Source organism: Vidua macroura, chromosome 5 (assembly GCF_024509145.1).
Source record: "Vidua macroura isolate BioBank_ID:100142 chromosome 5, ASM2450914v1, whole genome shotgun sequence".
In the NCBI taxonomy this organism is placed as follows: domain Eukaryota; kingdom Metazoa; phylum Chordata; class Aves; order Passeriformes; family Viduidae; genus Vidua; species Vidua macroura.
The window spans coordinates 12,398,409-12,417,647 of NC_071575.1; positions in this window are offsets into that span (position 1 = coordinate 12,398,409).

Here is a 19,239-nt window from a genome sequence, read left to right on the forward strand (position 1 = left end):
GAGCAGCCCTGCTGAGAAGGACTTGGGGCTGCAGGTGGGTGAGAGGCTGGACATGACCCAGCAATGGCACTCCCAGCCCAGAAAGCCAAACATGTCCTGGATGCATCCAAAGCAGCGTGGCCAGCAGGGGAGGGAGGGGATTCTGCCCCTCTGCTCTGCTCCTGTGAGACCCCACCTGGAACCCTGCAGCCTGCTCTGGGGTCCCCAGCACAGGAACACATGGACCTGTTGGAGAAAGTCCTGAGGTGGGACACTGAGTTGATCAGAGGGATGGAAAACTTCTCCTATGAGGAAAGGCTGAGAGAATTAGGCTGAACCTCAGAATGTTCAGTCTGAAAAAGAGAAGGCTTCAGATTGACCTAAGACCCCTTAGGGCCTGAAGGGAGCCTAGAAGAAAGATGGAGAGGGGCTATTTACAAGGGTATGTAGTGACAGAACAAGGGGGAATGACTTCAAACTGAAAGAGAGTAATTTTAGATTAATTGTTAGAAAGAAATTCTTTAATGTGAGGGTGGTGAGGCACTGGAACAGGTCGTCCAGAGAAGTTGTGGATGCCCAGTCCTTGGAAGTGTTCAAGATCAGGCTGGATGGAGGTCTGAGCAGCCTAGTCTAGGTGAAAGGTGTCCCTGTCCGTGGCAGGGCGGTTGGAATTACGTTACCTTTAAGGTCCCTTGCTACCCAAATCATTCTATGATTCTATGATTCTGAAAATGTTATTCAACCCTATCAACTAGACAAAGTGATCTGAGAGGAAACATCTTTCCTGGTCATGTATATAGCTCTAAATACCTGAAACTGATGCATCTACATTTGAGTCACCAACCACCTTTTCTTGTCTCTACTCCTTCCCATTGCTCTTTTAACAGTGGCTCTAAGCTCCAAGTGGCTTGGATTTTAAATAATGTGGCAAAACTGTGGCAAATTCACCCTTGTGGCAGCTCTTTTTCCCAAATTTGGCTGCATTTTAAGACTGACCAAATCCATTTTCGATATTGCCAGTAGATTTGCTTAGTAGTTTAGAAAAAAAATGTAGCAAAATTATCAACAAACTCCAGGTTTGCATACCTAAGCTATGCATAATCCATCCCCTTTAAAGTCAATAAAGACAAAAAATATAATTTCTGTAGTCACTGCTCCCAAGAAGGAAGGAGGAGCTGAGGGTAAACAGCTGCTGCTCCCATTGACCTCATTTTTGGAACAGCAGAAGCACACATCAGGAAGCCTCCTCAACAGCGTGTAAAAGAAACATGAGTTTTCAGCTTGAGTGTTCCTGTCTTACCAAATATTCACAGAAGCTGCTGGTAAAATCTATGCCTCCTCCTGTTTCAGTGATGGTCCACAGAGAATGAAGCAACCTTCTCCAAGAGCTCAAGTGTTGTGCACCTTTGTACAGCACAGGGCCATTTAGGATTTACTCGCCACAATCATCCAGAGCAACAGAGCCTTCCAGTGTATGAGGCAGGAGGGAAACTGAAATAGGAAGGAGATGGGAAAAGAGAAGCCATGAGGTCCCTTCCAGTTCTGTATTCTCCAAAGGAAAAAACTGACAGCATTTAGATAGAATTGCCACTTTAATTTCTGTAGGTTTTGTTGGCATAGGCCCAGTGAAGGAAGGCAGAACCTTAAATTTGCCCTTCTTTCAGTAAAAGTATGGTTTTCTGAAAGTACATATATATATATATATATTGCTAAGATGGAACATGGACACAGACATAGGGTTCCAGTTTTATCTCCAACAAGATTGTAATGCATTTTGGATTGGTTTGACATTGCTCACCAAAGAACTTGTCACCACCAAACAACACAGCTAATTGGATTAAATTGGAATTAAAATATGAAGCATACTGGCTTATTTCAAGTTCCACCATTACTTAATAATCCCAAGAATTAAGGACATTTTTTCAGGTAGTATTAAGTCAACCAGAGTTGACTTAATACAGTATTTTTAGGTCACTTTAGAACTGGTCTTATATAATGTTGCTGTAAAACACACCCTGCTAGGACACTTCAGAACTAAAAGCACAAGGCTCTGTGTCCATAACTCAAGGAAAATTTGACTACAGGCCAGAAACAAAGACCATATTTACTCATACCTATGCTGACTGGCTGCCAAATCCGATTACCTGGCAGTGGCTTCTATTTTCAGGTTATGCACACAGTATTAAAATGTATGAATGACTCCTTAAAAGTAGGGCACAGCATTTCTTATTCCTAATTTATTTTCATTACTGTCTGAAATGTCGCTATTTCTTATAACATAACTGTATATTTTGGTTGTAGGAAAGTACACCCAGAGATATCATTCCTGGAGAACACATTACTGCTGCAAGTAGTCATATTTATAGGATTTCTCAGTGGTCTACATTTCAGAGCATGGATTTTGGTATTGAATGGCCTGTGCAAGCACCCAACACTGACTCTTAACCTTCTTAACCTTCACCACTAGTTCAGCTTCCTTTTTCTTGTAGCTGGGACATCCTCAGCATAGATGGACTGTGTAGTTCATGTCAGACACAGACCCCTGCAGTAGTTGTGGTGAAGCCAATGAGAGCACATGATGCAGCATAGCACAGGGCAGGTCGATGTAGCCACTTAGGGTGAAACAGCCTGTGGATCCAAACTGCCTTCATTGGACAGGTACACTCTGCCATCCTCCGTGTTCTCCCTCTGGCGTTCAAAATCAGTTCCGGATCTGCTATTAGGTACTATCATAGGGATGGGTACGTTACACATAATATAACAGTGGCGGCAACAAATCTACATCTCTTTTTAAAAAAAACCTTCTAATCTGTTCAAAAAACAAAGCAAACCATTTGGCCCACACAAGCAGATGATTAACCAGCAGCATTTGTTATTCAGTATTACAAAAACCTTCACATCTTCCAATCTATTTTCACCAGAATCTCCAGCTGAAATTGCTTCTTATGCCCCTATTTCACGAGTCACTAACTGGTGGCCAGGGGTAGATGTGATAAAGTACAGATTTCAGTCCTCCACTGCCACACGTAATATTCAAGATGAAAAAATCTTTCTTGTGGAAAACAGAATGTCTTCCATTTGGCAAGCCAAGTGGTGTTACTTTTTTCAAGTATAAAAAGTCTTTAAACAAAATGTTCCCCTGCATGTATGTCTGTTCCACAATGAACACTTCTCCATGCCTTCTCCAAAGAACATTGTCATCCAATTTGTTATGTCTTATACTGCCCTGACTGCTCTTTGGGAGAAGCCAGAGACACAACTGTGCGATAGCCTGGGTACTGCTGGAGATGGATCACTGATGAAGTGAGATTGATCAGAAAGGAAAGATTAAGGTAAAAATAAAACCAACCATGATGTTTTGTAGGAAATAAGATTTCCTAATGCTGATTGGACTGTGATGTGACTTCAGCTTAATTAACAGCTATCTCTCCTCGAGAAGAGCATTTAGTCTCAGTGTTGTGTAGATAGTCACTGGTTAATACTGAAGGGAGGGGGTTAATTTTTTATGTGAGTGATTCAGACTTACCCCTGTGCTTAGAGAACAACTGACTATGCAGTTAGGTTAGACTCTGTTCGGTTTGTCATCCTTTGTTACCGTTTTTGTTGTTCCGGGGAAAGCATCACAGACGTGGGCGAGCTTTGCTACGCAGTGGGATGAGAACTCTCTTCAAAGAGAGGAACTTGGTAGGAGACAAATTGGAGGTGGTGTGGGGAAATTAGTCACTCTGTTGTCTGGAACACTTCTGTTAACTGAGATTTTACAGATCTTGCTGTAGAGAGCATGGAAAGTTTCTTGGCCTCTCTCAAGAGGTGATATAGCAGGAGAACAATGATGTTTGAGATAGTTTTCATGCAAACACCAAGAATTGGCCCTTTCCTCTTACTTTTTTGCACATTGCCCAACTTTTCTCCATTCTATTAATCCCTCTACAAGTCCAAAATTACTGCCTCTACAAAAAGTCTTACCTGTGATGATCTATTCTTATCTCTATGTTTCCAAATCTGCTTCTGTATTTCTCTTTCCAGTCCCTCCAGATTTTGACTTCCAGCAGGGATGCTTGCTGGGTAGGCTGTCAGACTACTCACAACCCACAGAGCTGGAACACTGGGTAGGGCAAAGTACAAGGAGTATCTGGATCAAGTCTGAAATATTAAAGGAAGAAGCCATCAAGTCCCCACCCACACACCTCAAGAAGGTCTGCAGTGATGGGCAGGTAGGGGTACTAAAGGTATTTTTTCTGGTCAGTTCAGAAAAACAAGGCTTTTAATTATGCAGTTCCACAGATACAGATTGAAAAGCAGAGCCCTGATCTCCATTTCTTCCAAGTCAGAGGAGTTTCTTACCACTCATTTGGCACTTTACTCCCTCTTTTTCCTTGAATATGCAGTTGCATTATTCAGGTTAGTACAGTACTACATGCTTTGATGTGCTATGTGGGGCTCAGCTAGTTAAAAATCCAGAAGCACACAACTGTGTAGTATGAGTCTCTACTAAGAGAAGACCATAGAGTATCCCACAGACACACCTTTACTGCCAAATCCCTCAGTTACCCTCATGCTGGCTTGCTTTTGCCTACTGTTTGTGCCATTCTTAAGCAGACATTTATTGTGAAATACAGCACTACCACATCTGAGCACCATCTCTCTTCTGGTAAAAGGGGAAGTAACTGGAGGTTTTTTAAGTCAACCATTCTTGTCTGTTCTAATAATACCCTGCAGATCATTTCTATGACCTGAGAAAGCTCAGAAATACTGTCAAAAAGTCATCTCTCTCTTTCACTTCAGGTACTTTCACCTGATGCTGCATCCTGATTTTATTTGATTCCAATAATTGTTCTCTCTACCTGTCACCGGTGTTTACATATGTAGTCCTTTTTCTGCTTCTACTGTTGACTGACAAGCTTACAAAGCTTATAAGAAAAGAAATTAATAACAGTCACTGAAGTCCAGTCCCCCACGTTTTCCCTTTTGGCTTTTTCTTTTACCTTTTATTTTTGGGTTTGGTTTGGTGTCTTGTTTAGTTGGTTGGTTCTGTGTATGGTTGCTTTGGGTTTTTTTTTTTTTTTTGCTGTCTTTAATTTTTTTTTTCATTCAGTGCTTAGGTTACAAATGTGAAGAACAAGTGCTTTAAAGAGCAGCAATAGATTCATTACTTTCTGTGCTCCTATATGTTTTTATCCTCTTGTATTCTCTGTGAGGACTGTTTTTTTCCTCTTTGGTCAGCTTTGATCCCTACGACCTTAACATGACTTGGATAAAACCTGTTCATTTCAGTATCATCCAGTTACAGAAGAACTGGTTATAATACAGAGCTTATGTTCAGCTTCTGAAAGTTCCTCAAGGGTCTTTTTCTTCTAGTATGTTTTTTTAGATCATCAGTCCATATATTAGCCATACTGTTACTTTGCAAATTTCTGTTGTGGTTTCTTGTGTTTGATTTTGGTTAAATCAAATCCATTTTTCATTCAGGAGTTAATAGCTTCAGTTGCTCACCTTAAACAACACTTCTAGTTTCTCAAGGTACTTGTTATGATTTCAGTATAAATCAGCTGTTTATTACAGTCAAGTGAGATTATTCAATTTCCTTGCTGATACACTGAATTCTTGTTATAGCAGGAAACAAACATTTTCTTGGTAAGCTAAATTCATTTTTTTACAGTGATGAATGACTCACTGAGCAATTGTTCTTGACTATGGCTGCAGCCATTTTTGAATATTATTTTTCTAAGAGAGGAAGACAGTGTTTAGTTGTTTTGGTTTGTGGTACAGGTGAACTTATCTATGAGTATTATTAATATTTATATCCTCTAGAAGAGAACTATGACATCCATACTAATATCACAGAATCTGATTTTATTTCCCATGATGGCTAGCAGGGCATTGTGATCTCTTATTAGGCAGAGAAAGCATATTTTTTCCAAAGTCAATTTACCAGTTCACAAAAAAAAAGAGTAATACCCATTAACTCAGTCTTAATTGCCTTGTACATACAACAGGTCCTTTCCCTCTAAGGGGATGTAAGCAAATCCTTTTTGCTAGCAATTGTGGAGTGAATAACAAGAACTGTCTTGGACTGAAACTTCTCTACAGTGTCTTCAGTATCAATATTTTTCCTCAGAGGCTAAACATTTGGAGAAGTGTTTGGATTTACATTTTTTATGGAGCAGATTTACATTCTGACATTTTCTGTGCCAAGACTTGGCTCTCAGAGGAGTCATCCATGCCCCTAAAATGTAAAGCTAATAGCACAAATGCTGACAGATCCTGATTTGTCCCACTACTCTCCTTATACTCTTTCTCATGCATGTGCCAACATGTGCTAAGCCTGAACAGAGGGGGGAAAAAGATTCTGCAGCCTAAAAAGATTATACTTGAGACATTCTCTTCATGCAAACACATGCATGTGATCTACACCGTGAGTGTTTCCACAGCTATTTGTAGGATTGGAGCTGTAGAATCTGGCCGTGATGTTTCAGGAGCACATGTTAATTTGAAATTACTCAGTTTTAGATTGCTCCTCTCCAGATCTCTTGCACAGGGCTGAGAGGTGCCCAGTCAGATGCGACTTCAAGAGGCTGGGCTGAAATAACCCAGAGGTGAAACTTCAAAACTCTCAGCTGGCACTATGTGCCTTAGGTGGAACTTGCCATGTCTCCAAATTGAATGATGAGCACTTTCTATTTTAATAGATAGTTTTCAAAACACCAAATATGATTCACTGAAGGAAGTGGCAAGAGGATAGCAGCCATGACATCAGGACAGAGAGAGAGAGAGAAAGGGGAATTTGGACTGTTTGAACCCAGGACAGAAGAACAAGAGTGAAGTCTGAGACTGAATGAGGAGGAAGTTAAAAAAGGGACCTAGAAGTAAGGAGATGGAGTTATATGCAGCATGGAGAGAGAAAGAGCAGAAAAGGGCAGCAGAAGCAGGATTTAGACTGGAAATCAGAGGACAAGAAGGCCTTTGTCAACAGGCTTGTCCTCTGCTCCAAAGCCTAAAAGGGCATCTTTCCCTGTTGTCACAGAAACACAGTTCTTAAGCAAAAGTTTCATCCCTATAGAAGCTAATTTTCAGAGAAAACTACATACTTCATACACTGACAGCCTAGTACCATTTATTCTATTCATTCCAGAGGCTCCAGTTCCACATCCATCTGCATCAAGTTCCATGGGATAATGGCATCTGAAGGGACACTGAGCAGCTTTGCAATGGGCATTATAGAGGCTATCTCTCATCATGACCCAGTAGACTTTCACATCATTGACTTGTGCAGCAAACACTTCTGTGTAGATGTGACTTGCTTCTGCAATTACAGTACATGTGGAAGTGTCTTTATAATTTTACCAGTTTATTCAAACCTTCTTCTCTGTATCCTGCTCAAGCCTGTCTCCTCTGTCACAGTTTCCAAATCTGAGAATGGGCAAATTCCTATTGTTGAGCTAAAGGAATGACACAAGCACACTGCAAGAGAAAGCCAACATGCAACTGTTGTAGCAATATCAGACATCTCAAAAATAGCCAACTCCATTCTAAAAACAGTATGCAAGTCTTTGCCTTATTCAGAGTTTTTTCTTGTGTGATTGTATGTCAAAACTGGCAAGGACAGTCTTTGTGTGGGAGTATTGTGGGGGTTTCAAATCAAATCATATGAATTCCTTTTTTTTTTTTTTCACATTATTGTTATTTTCCAGAAGAGTAAGTGGAGAGACAGTCAGGCTGGATGGAAAAGGTGTTACTGACTCATAAGGATGAGAAACAGCCAGCCTTAAGAAGGCATTTTGGATTTATGCTTGCTGATTCATAACTTCCTACATACATGTGGGGAAAAAAGTGTGGATTTTGCCCTGAGCTATATTCTGCAGGAAACCCGCCCTCCCTTCACTACGTGAGAAAGTAGTTTCCAAACTGTAGGACTTCTACTCCCAGAAGGTGTTCCCTTGAAAAATGTTGAGAATAAAGAACTGAAAACATTATCTCCAACCACCAAGTCCTATTTTCTCTGCCTTCACAGAGAAGTTCAAAACTAGTTAAAGCTCAAATTTCCCAGTTAAATTATCAGGTAAAACAAATGTACCAATCAAACAAACAACAGAAGAGAGTTGCATAAGGAAGGCATTAAGGGGTTTGTGGAGAAATGCTTCTCCTTTTCCATGCAAATGATACTAGGTCAATGTGTCCCAAGCAATTAAATAATATAAGAACATAAACAAAATCAAGAACAATAAGAAGATAGCAATTAAATAAGTTGTTGCAAATATTGTTTCATTTCAAAGGGACTTAAAACTACTTATATCCAAACAGTTTATTGATTACCTGTGTTTTGTAAAAGGACCCAATTCACAGAGAGTCCAGGTTAAAGTTTTGATTGTAACAACAACTTTTTATGTCATTGTTCTACCAAGGAGCCCAAAAGAATCTGCCTATCTCCATAGAATTGGGTAACATAATTAATTGGCATAGTGAGTAGGGTCCTTGGCTTAGAATGTTGACTGATTCCCCTGCTAAATGGTATCTATTGCAAAAGGATTTTATGGAAAATGGTTGGCAAGATCCTAAGTGAGATAAGGAGTGACTAAGGGCAATAAGCCACAATCTGAAAGCCCTAGTGAATGAATTCAGTAATTGGAATGATATGTGTAAAATAAAAACAGAAGAGAGGAAGGGATGTGCTGCCTGTTAGCTGCAATATGGAAAATTGAAAACTAAGGGGCTGAAAGGTTAAAAGAAGAAATTAAAAAAGGAAAAAGTAAACTTTCAACAAAGGATTGAGAACTAGAGGTAAACGAAAGGCTGGCAGCAAGTCTGGGAAAAGGGTATATTTAAAAAAAAAACTCCACCAAATAAAATTAATGCCACAGGATATAAAGAAAGCAAGAAAACACCAAGAAACTGAATTACTGAAGGTAGCAATCTAGACCTCATAAAAATCTGCACAGATATGCATGATACCAACTGAGATGGAGATATTTGGCTAGATGGATCTAATGAAGAAGCCAGTAAAGTCAGTGAGTCTGTACCAGACCTGATTAAACAAGAAATCATTACTGATGGCATATTTGGAAATGAACCAGAGAGATGGAATACCACTAAAGTTCATTATTTTAATACAGATGCTCTGTGAAAAATACAAATAACCTGGGGAATCAATCAATGGTTGTATCAGCTGTGATGCAATAGGGCAGAAAGAGCATCTATTTGTGACAGAGGCAGAAGATTTAGACCTAGGTCTTGCAAATTTCCTCAGTCTCCAAAAAGATGCTATTCAAACGTTATCAACTCTGCTCATTTGATGGGCAAGAAAGGTCCAAGAGCAAGACTGGGGTGAGAAATCCATGTTACCTAGGCAGGGCCCAGACAAATTGCAGGGAGAATGTTACAAGTCTCTGTCCTAACACTGCACTGAGCCAAAGCTGAACGTAATGACCCTAGACCTTGGGACATTTCTGCTCCCTCCCCCAAACTGGGATCTGTTGGAAAAGGGAATGTGAGGGTAGGAAAATTAGTTTTCATACATCTATATCATGCAATACCTGTGGAAATCCCCTTTCTGCAAGTGCCCCCACAAACTATTTTGCAAATGCAAGAACTAAGCCCTGACACTTAAGATTCTTAGTGGTGCCAGGTCTTAATCATTTTGGCCTGACCCAGAAGTTGTGTTCCATGAGACCAATGAACTAATACAATCAAACAAAAGACTGTTATAGTTACCAACCTGAGAAAAAGCACTTGTCCAGATCAGAGATGCTCTAGCAACTTACTTCACGTTTATAAATGGCGGGACAAAACAAAAACACCTCAAGATGCCTCAAGAAACCTTCAGATTGGATATTAAGAAAAAATTCTTCACTGAAAGCATTGTTAAGCACTGGAACAGGCTGCTTAAAGAAGTAAGTATCTCTGGAGGTCTCTAAAAAATGGGTAGACATGGTGCTTATGGATATGGTTTTGTGGTGGACATGTCAACTTCTCAGTGTTAGGTTAATGGTTGGACCTCATGACCTAAATGGTTGGACTTCATGATTTTCCAGCCTATATGGTTCTATGAATACAAGTACAGAAGAGTTTTTTGTCAAATTCTGGTTTTAATTGCATCTGTGTAAATCTATTATTCACAATCCCTGCCTGCAAGCTAACTGAATCAGGTCATGATTGGCCTGTGGGAATTTATTATTTATTGCTGTGAAGCCTGCTACAAGTTCTGCTGGTGCCTTTGAAGTCCCCAGGGGACTACATTTTTTTTCATGGAGTTTGATAGAGACTTGGCTCCTATCACCATTTTAATGAGTAATCTTTTCCCATAGGTGGTTACTTTTGGAGCAGCTAGAACAGAAACTATGTTAACTGCATTGGATGGGCTTTTGAATGAAGACAGTGAAAAGGATCTGTGATACCACTTCTGTTCCACAGTTTCTCAGAACAGCATTTTCCTTTACAAAGGAGGAAGGTCAGAGGCAAAATGCAAGTTACAGATCAGGTTTGCAAGTTGCCACAATATCTGGGATTGTTCAAAGACGGGGTTTTCTTTCAGGCACCTTTTAGCTAAGGAATTATCTTGTTTGCTTTCAACACTCCAGATGTCACCAAAGTAATTTTGATGTTTGGTGGTTAACTTGAAAGATGTACAGTGTGCCAACAAAACATTTGAAGGGAACACAGTCTGCTTCAAAAATAGACATGGATCAATAGCACCAGATTTCATTAAGAAGACAATTTCTTTATTATGTTACTAAAAGCATGGCAGTTTCATTAGTAATAAAAGCAAGACTCCCTTGGAATTTAAAGCTTAATGTATTAGTGTTTATATTACTCTTAAGGAATTGATATTTAGGTCTTTTTCTTGGCTTTATCATAGTTGCTAGGTAACAGAGATGCCTGGGACATGATAATCTTTAGGGATGAAGATGGAAGAAAATTTTATCCAACAAAGTATGTGTGAATGATTTCCTTTTTCTCAGCCCCGCTCTAGGAAAAAGAGGAATTGGAAGAACACCCTTTTAACAGTTCTTGGAAGAATGCTGTCAAGGTTATGAAGAATTCTTCCTGGTCCCCTCTACTAAAGTTTTAACATCAATGGAAGTCATTGGAAGAATCAAATTCTTTTCTCATATTCCTTGAGAGTGACTGAAAGCAGCACAAAGGCAAATAACCACCCCATTTGTCTATCTGTAGTAAGCACTGAGCTCACGGTCCCCTGTTGTTCTTTCAGCTGTCTTTCCAATCTCAAGGGCCTTGTCCCACTTGCCTGCAGCAGTTTCTGAAGTTCCTCCTCTCCTTTGACCGTGGAGAAGAAGAGAGCACCAAGGTCAGAGGTCAGGTGGCATGGCTGCATTTTTTCTCCCTGGTATTCAGCTGACAGTTTAGCTTTCAGATTTACAGGTGAGGCAGGCAGCGGGGGGTGTTCTTTTTCCACTGCGCTCTGGTGACCTGTCAGTCACCCATCTAAGCTGATGAAACAGTGCTAGAAGCAGGTTCTAATATCATCAAGCACAAGCCATTAGCCTTAACTAGACAAGAGGAACAGCCTTCAGGGACCCATTGTTATCTCTAAAGGAGACAGAGGAAATTAAAATGTAACATGTCTCTGTAGGGCCTGTAGAGATCTGAGTTCATTTCTTTTAGTGCCTTAGGAAAGGAAAACAAAGATGGATTTCAGCTTTTAGTGCTTTGCTACTAAGACTAATGGCTTCTAGTGCTCATAACAACTATATTATTCTTGTAACAATAAGAATTATTATCTAATAGTTTTTGCATTGTTCTTCCCTTGTGCTTGAAGCTCTGGTGTATCTGTCACATGCTTGATTAGAACAAAGATAATGTATGGTTTGCTTGACAAATTTCAAATTTCAGCAAATTTCATTTGCTTCGAAGAGCAAATGCCTTTCTCAGGTAAAGGGGTAAACACAGCATTTGGAGGGCTATCTCTACTTGTGTTGATTTTGAATTATGTTGTTTCTGTCTCTTGTTCACATGGTTTTCAAAGGTTTTCACAAAGTAAGGCAAACTGATTTCAGCAGACATTTCACCACTTAATTTGCAAAGAGACATCAGCAAAATGATCAGACTAAGGCCATCTCTGGACAGTTTCTTGAAAATACTGAAATGTGGATTCCATCGTGTCCTTGTAACAGGTTACAAAAGTCATGTGTATCACTTTTGTTCCACAGAAATAGGAGTGCAACTCCAAGAATTACACTATAGTAACAAAGATTATTCTAATTCAGGTAAAAATAATGGTATCATTATTATTTTATGACATCCTGTATGTGAGGATTCATGCCCATTTACAAGAGAAACAAAAGAAATGGGGCAGTGGGGACTGAAGACAAATCTTTTTGTATTTATACAAATTTTGCAAAGAAATTGGCTAAATATATAGAGGGTCCAATTCATAAAGTGCCAAGGCACATTAAGTCAGCTATTGCAATGCCTGTGCTAGGTTTTACATACCTGGTTCCCAGAGGGAAATCCCAAACCCAGGATTAGTTATTTACCTCTCCTAAGCAATTGACATTCATTAAGCTCTGATTCGGCAGTGACATAAATCCAACCAATTAGAAACTGCACAGAAAACTATCTCAACTCCTTCTGTTTTCAGAAGCTGAGATACTACTTCAGAGCTAACAGCAAACAGTTAGAATCTGGAGCCCCCGTTTTTTCTCCTACAGATCTGTTTTCAAAAACTGTCCTGGTTCTAGCCAGGACAGAGTTAATTTTTGCAGTAGCCAGGAGAGGGAATGGAGAGGACCTGGTTGTTATTCAATACCTCCTCACATCTTTTCTGGGAATGGGGAAAGGGCTCTTTTCCAGGTCTGGTATTGTCTACCATTAGGGAGGTTCCACGTGATCACCTCTTTGTCAAACCCTCTGTCATTAGTAGTGTAGCTCTTACTGTTCATTTTCTTATCTCATTGCTGTTTCCAAGAAGTTGGTCTTATCTCAACCCATGATCTTCACCTTTTCTGCCTCCAATTCTCCTCTCCATCCAGGGCAGGGGCAGGAGAGAGTGGTTTGAAGAGTCTCAGTGGGAGCACCAAATTGGGGAATACCATTCCTAAACCAAACCAAGATTTGGGGGAAAAAATTACTCTTTTTGTGTATCTCTCTGCAGGAATGTGCAATGCAGATCACTCATGCTGCAGGCTCTAACCTAGGAAGCAGGGAGTTGGGATACCAGTCTCTTCTACTCTGCCACAGCTGAAACCTCACTACTCTTCTCACCTCCTTCTTCTCCTCTAGACCCCCAAAAGTTTTGTTGAAAACACAAAAAAAGCTGTGCACATGTGGTTTACAGGAAGTCCAGTCAAGGCACTGCTGAGGAGCTATCTCCAAGGCTGGATGGTCCAGGTGCCTAGGAAATTAGGTGGATGTAGGGCTGTCTCTGCCAAGGTTGCTGGAAGCAGACCTGTGGGTTCCAAAATACCTTCAGAGTTCAAAATCCATGAGCTTCACCTTGTAATTTTAAATGCTAATCCAAGTCACTTGACCTCCTGACAGCAGGATGGCAATTTGGTATTTAATAAACTTTTGTCTACATTCTAACCAGTCACAGGGTAACCACTGAATCTGGATCTTTGCTTTGCATCTAATAAGTACTACTGGGGTCTTGGGAGGATTTGAATAAATTAAATAGGTTCTCCAAAAAAATGAAGCCAAAAAACTAGGAATATATCTTTATTGTTTCCAAATAAGGCTAAAAATACACCAAATTGTTCCAGTTTATAAAATATTATTGCAGGGTTTTCATTTCTTCCTAGATTAACTTAAAAGGAGACTCATATGTGCATCATATTTTCCCTTTAGAAAAGATGGAGCAGATTTATAGTTTATTTGATTTATAGTATATTTTTATGCATGTATGGCCCAAACAGATAGATTAATAAACATACAGAATGAATCACATGTGCACAAGCCACTACTTTTTTCCAGTCATAAATATATATTCACTTTTGGACTACTATTTACTGTCCCCAAACAAAATTTTGTTTTGCGTTTGAAAATGCAAATTTTCTATACGTAATCAGAATGGCAAGGAGTGAAATCCTGAATGATTTAACAAACTGCATAGAGCCATTCAATCTTATTCTCCAGTGTACACCACAAATGTTATCAAATGAAGGTGACTGAAATCATAACTTGAGTTCATTATGCTTGGCTTGTGGAGAATGATTGCTCTAAGTGGAAAGCCAAAGGCATTTGTCTTTTGGCAGAATCAAGAACATGGAAAAGGATTTTGTTTGTTATGCCCATTATGATATTGGGAAATGGGCACTATCTCCACGACTGCATCTGGTGATTCAACAAGAGCTGAAACAATAAGAATGTCATTTTGCATTATCTAGATCTGCAAGAAAGTTCACATTTAAAGGTCTGGGTGTTTTATTAAGTATGGAGTAGGTGAAGGTTTTTTACACTAATGTATCAGTTTTAACCAGCCAGTTCAGAACCTGGAATAGTCAAAAGTTTATGCTTTTGGAGTGGTGGCTTTTGGAGTTTGACTTGCTCAATTTATAAAACTTGCATATTAAGTCTGTTTAATACATTGTTCTAGTTACCATGACTACATCTAATAAATGTTTGTATACCTCAGCAGTGTCTACATCCAGTTAAAACCCCTTTGCTGACATTTGCTTCCTGCTGCATTTGGCACAATAAACTGAAGTCAGGAACAATTATGATTTTAAAGGAAACAGATATTCCATGTTCACACTTTTCAACCTGTTTTTTCAAAATCCCAGGTGGTTAGAGTAGCACATACACAGTTAGAGCATCCACAATTATTTCAGTCATTTATGGAGCAGCTGGTAGGAGGGCTGATGCCTGATTTGTGCCCACAAATGCATGCTCAGGCAAGATTCAGTATCTGGCTTGGTAGTGTTAATTGTGTTAAAGTACAGATTCCTATCAACCTGGAGCACAAAAGGTTTTATAAATTCTACTTCACATCTAATTATTTTTTTCTGGAAATATCACAGGTAATGGATACAAATTGAGACTGACTCTAAGGAAAATCTTTGCAAGAAGGGCAGTGAAGTACTAGAGAAAGGCTGCCCACAGGAATGCGGGCTCTTCATCCCTGGTGGTTTTCATGAGTTAGCTAAATAGTCATGGCTTACCTGATCTGATGGTGGCAACACACAACCACAATGGGAAGGAATACACATGGACCACCAAATCCTCTTCTAAGCAACATTTGAATAACTTCTTTTTGGTTTTTAAACTTAAGACACTCTATTGTATGCATTAGATGCTGCAAGTTTAATATTCCAGTAGATTCACATATGCCTGTATCCATGCACATTTGTCTGTGAATACATATTAAAATTGCCTGTAGAAATGCAACCTGTACTTTTAAGAACCCTAGCAATGCAGGCATTTTCATTCAAACCTCTGCAGACAAGTAGGTCCCAAAACAGGACTTCTAAATATCCGCCTGACATATGTGTGTGTATTCATTTTGCTCAAATTGTGGTTGTGGCCTCCTCTGGGGTTTGCAAGATGACTCAGGGAAGGGAGGATTGCAAAACATAGAGTGCAGCTGTCAGCAGCAGCTCAGGTCCTACAGGGTGGAGGCATGAGCATAACCAGCTGCTGCACACATTTTAGCTGGGTCTTCCTCTCCTGCCCAGAAGGAACTAAACATCTGCTAGCTCAGGCGATGGCACAAAATTAAGATAAGATAAAAGTGTGTCACATTTTCTAGGGTTTTGAGAGGTACTGATGCTATCTGTCTCTTGAAATGCAAGACCTTTAAGTTTTAATGTTAGATGCATTGGATATATTTTTTAGCACTGGATTCCAAGCTTCCCTCCACGAGGGTGGGATGGTTTTGACAACAAGACTAGATTGCACATAAGGAATGACCAAAAAGGAGCAGCTCGTTTGAGCAACACCAATAAATCTTTGGGTATCTGGAATGCCATGAGAAGAGGAGTAAACCTCTGTAGAACAAGACAAATCTTCCATTAAGTGAATTTTGCTGAGCTGGGTTGATGCCAATTTGTAGTGCACATTTTGATAGGAAGAAATCAACATTTTAAATGAGCTGATTTTGCTCTAAGTTTTCAGGTACTGCAATGCCACTTGCAGATAAATTAACCTTTGGGCCACTACTTCTTGTTCTTTAGTCAAAACCAAATACTTCTGAAAGTTTGATAAAGTCTACTTTAGGAAGCACAAAGAACAGGCAGTGTTCTACTTTCAGAATTTCTACTTTCAGAAATATTTACTAGTCTCAAAAGATACCTTTTATAAAATTTACAGTAACAGAAACAATAACATTTAGCACACTCCCTAGCCACCATATTTGTGGCCACTGTGTCTGTTTAAGGATAAGCTTTGGAATTCCCTTATGCAGAACTCTTCTGCATAAGGGAATTCCGCGTAAAAATGGCAATTCAGAAGTGGCAATTCAACATAAAACTTTTTCAAACAATGTCTAGCATTTATTCTTGTAACTGAACTGTAGCAATGGACATAAATATATTGTAAATATATTTGTAAAATTCAAATTTTACTTCGAGTCATTGTTCTAAATACTATCTGTTCCCATCTCTAATTCCTTCCTCACAAATCCTTCTGTTTCCTGTGCTCTAGTCTCAGCCAAGACACCCCTTGCAAAAGTGAAGCTTGGCCTCTCTGGTGCACACCAAACCACACACCTTTTCATTCACCTCTCCCTGATCCCTGTTATGTCTGGCTCACTGCCCAGAGCCTGCTCTTTCCCAGAGCTCGGTTTTCCAATACATCTCACCTACCTCAGCTGGTTTTTGGCAGAAGGGGGACAGTGGGAACAGACAGCTGGCAAATAGCAGCTCCCAGCAGATGCACGGTGCAGGGAAGGAAGGAAATTCTGTAGCAAATGGTGCAGATGGAGCCTGACCTTATTGTGTTCACATGGCCCTGCCATTCAAAGAAGAAATGCTTTCCTCAGTCATAAGCAGCCCTTTCTGTGGCTGCTGCAGACCCAAGGCTAGTCAACATCTCATTGCACAACTGAACACTAAAATTTGCTTTCTTAACTGTAAGGCTTGCCACAGGTTTAGTCTGTCATGAGAAAAAATAACTTCTGCATGTGTGAAGAAGTCACCCTTAGAAATAGTAAAATAATGTGAAATTGCTAAGATTAACAAGTTAGGTAAGAAAGCTTTTCAGATGAAAATGCCTGAACATCTCTTTTTTTGTTTGTTTGTTTTTTAATTAACACTAATTGTTAATTTTTTAATTAGCACTAATTTTTTAATTAACCTTATTGCCACAGATGCTGACAAGCAAGGCACACAAGAGTATATGCAACAAACTGTGCTAGCAAGCAAAAAACCATCCAAAACCTATCTTTAAAAAACATGTTGCATCTTCATAAAATTCCCTCTAGGACAATTTATTAAATTATATTTTCTATCCAGCCTCAGCCTAGAACTTCCTGTTTACTTGGAATTGTTGTTTGTGATTTATTTCCAGTCTTGGGTTTGTTTTCTTTTCTATTTCTTTTTTTCCAAATTATTTCAATAACTTGTAAAAGCTGATAGAGAAGTTCATTCCAAGATGAAGTTAATGAAAGCAGCAGATCTTGATTCCTTACAAAATTAGAAAGCTGTGTCCATGGAAACAAAAAGAGAAGTAAAATCTGAGATTCTGTTTTTCTTCTTTGCTGTATGATATTATGAGAAATAATAAGTTTAGTGATACCTGAGGACAAATATTTGTTGTAGCAATTCCAAGACATGAGGTGCCAGGAAACAAGCATCAGACAAGTTCTAAATGATGATACACACTGAAAAGTAACACCTGCCATTTCCCCAACTTATGTGTCTTGGAGTGCAGCCTTCCAGCAAATAACCCTAAGCCATCTCTCTGTAGGTTTGTAGCTATTGCTTCAGCACAAAACCCAAAATTGGTTTCAGTACTGCCTCATGAAAATATGTCATGATAGCTCTTTATGCCGCAAGTTAATGCATTACTACAACTTGTTAATGTTGCTGTTGTCCCAAGCTTGGTTTGGGACTTTATCTCCCTCACACAGCTACTTACATTATTTATTACTGAGATCTAGAAGGTGCCAGCACATTTTGTGATGATATGTCAGCAAGCCTGACCTGGGGTGGCTTTTTTCACCAACTCTGTTTTTATGTTCACAGATTCTTTCATTTTGTATTGAGAACTATGGGCACATACTAGTTTCCTCTCTCCAGAGAACATTATATTTATAGTACATATTTTAAAAAATTTGTTTAAAGAAACATCATCTTAACAAGATAACTCCTCTTGTTCACTTCCCTCCAACATGATTCTCAAAAGCCTTGTAATGTCTTTCTTACTCTTGATTTGGAAACATCAACCTCCCATCCTTTTACTTTTCTCTAGAGAACACAGACCTTCTTTCCCTACACTTTTTTAATAGGTTGGTTTTTCTGTATTGCTCTTGGAGCAATTTACCGAATCTTCTCTGTTGCCACAGAGAGAAGTCAGCCTTTTCATCTTTAAAGCCATGAAAGTTTATATCTATTTGGTAAAGTTGGAGGAATGATTTAACAGATGAAGTCACAGCTATAAAAGATGAGTCACACAGAGCCCCCACCTCCCCCACATATACCCATGCATACTGGTCATGAACAGAGCAGTTACTAAAAATTAAACCTCATCACCTACTCCAGGTACAGCTTTGCTCTCCAAACTTTCAATTCTTCTGAGCTGGGATGGCAGAAACAAACAGCCCAAACATGATTTTCATAAGTAACTCAGACGTCACAAGACAACTACACAGCTGCTGGTTTTCTCTCTATTTTTTCAGCTAGTCCATCTAGTCCCACCATTCCTTCCCTCCTTCCTTCTATCAAATGTCTTGGTACCTCCTATAAAAGCAACTCTGCCTGTTTCAAATACAGAGCCCATTTATCTGGCTCTACTCTATGAATGCCACTCCAGCAATTTTCTGAATCCTGACTGACTCTACCTCACAATAACCTGAACAACTTGATGATGAAGAAGTCCAGCAAATGGTCAGCAGAAGAACAACAATAAGGTCTTCTTTGGTTTAAAAATCAATTTTTTAACTTGAGCTAACTTAGTTGGAAAAATGCCTATACTTCATCCTAGTCTGAAAAAATCCCTAAAGATGAATCTAGGCCTGGCAAGACAACAGAAATGTCTTCTAAAAACACAAAGAAAATGTCTGTCCATACCACGTCAGTGATTAATTTCCTTTGCATAGATTTCAACATATGTCTTCCCCAACCAAAAAGAGACAAATGCTTGTCTTGTAGC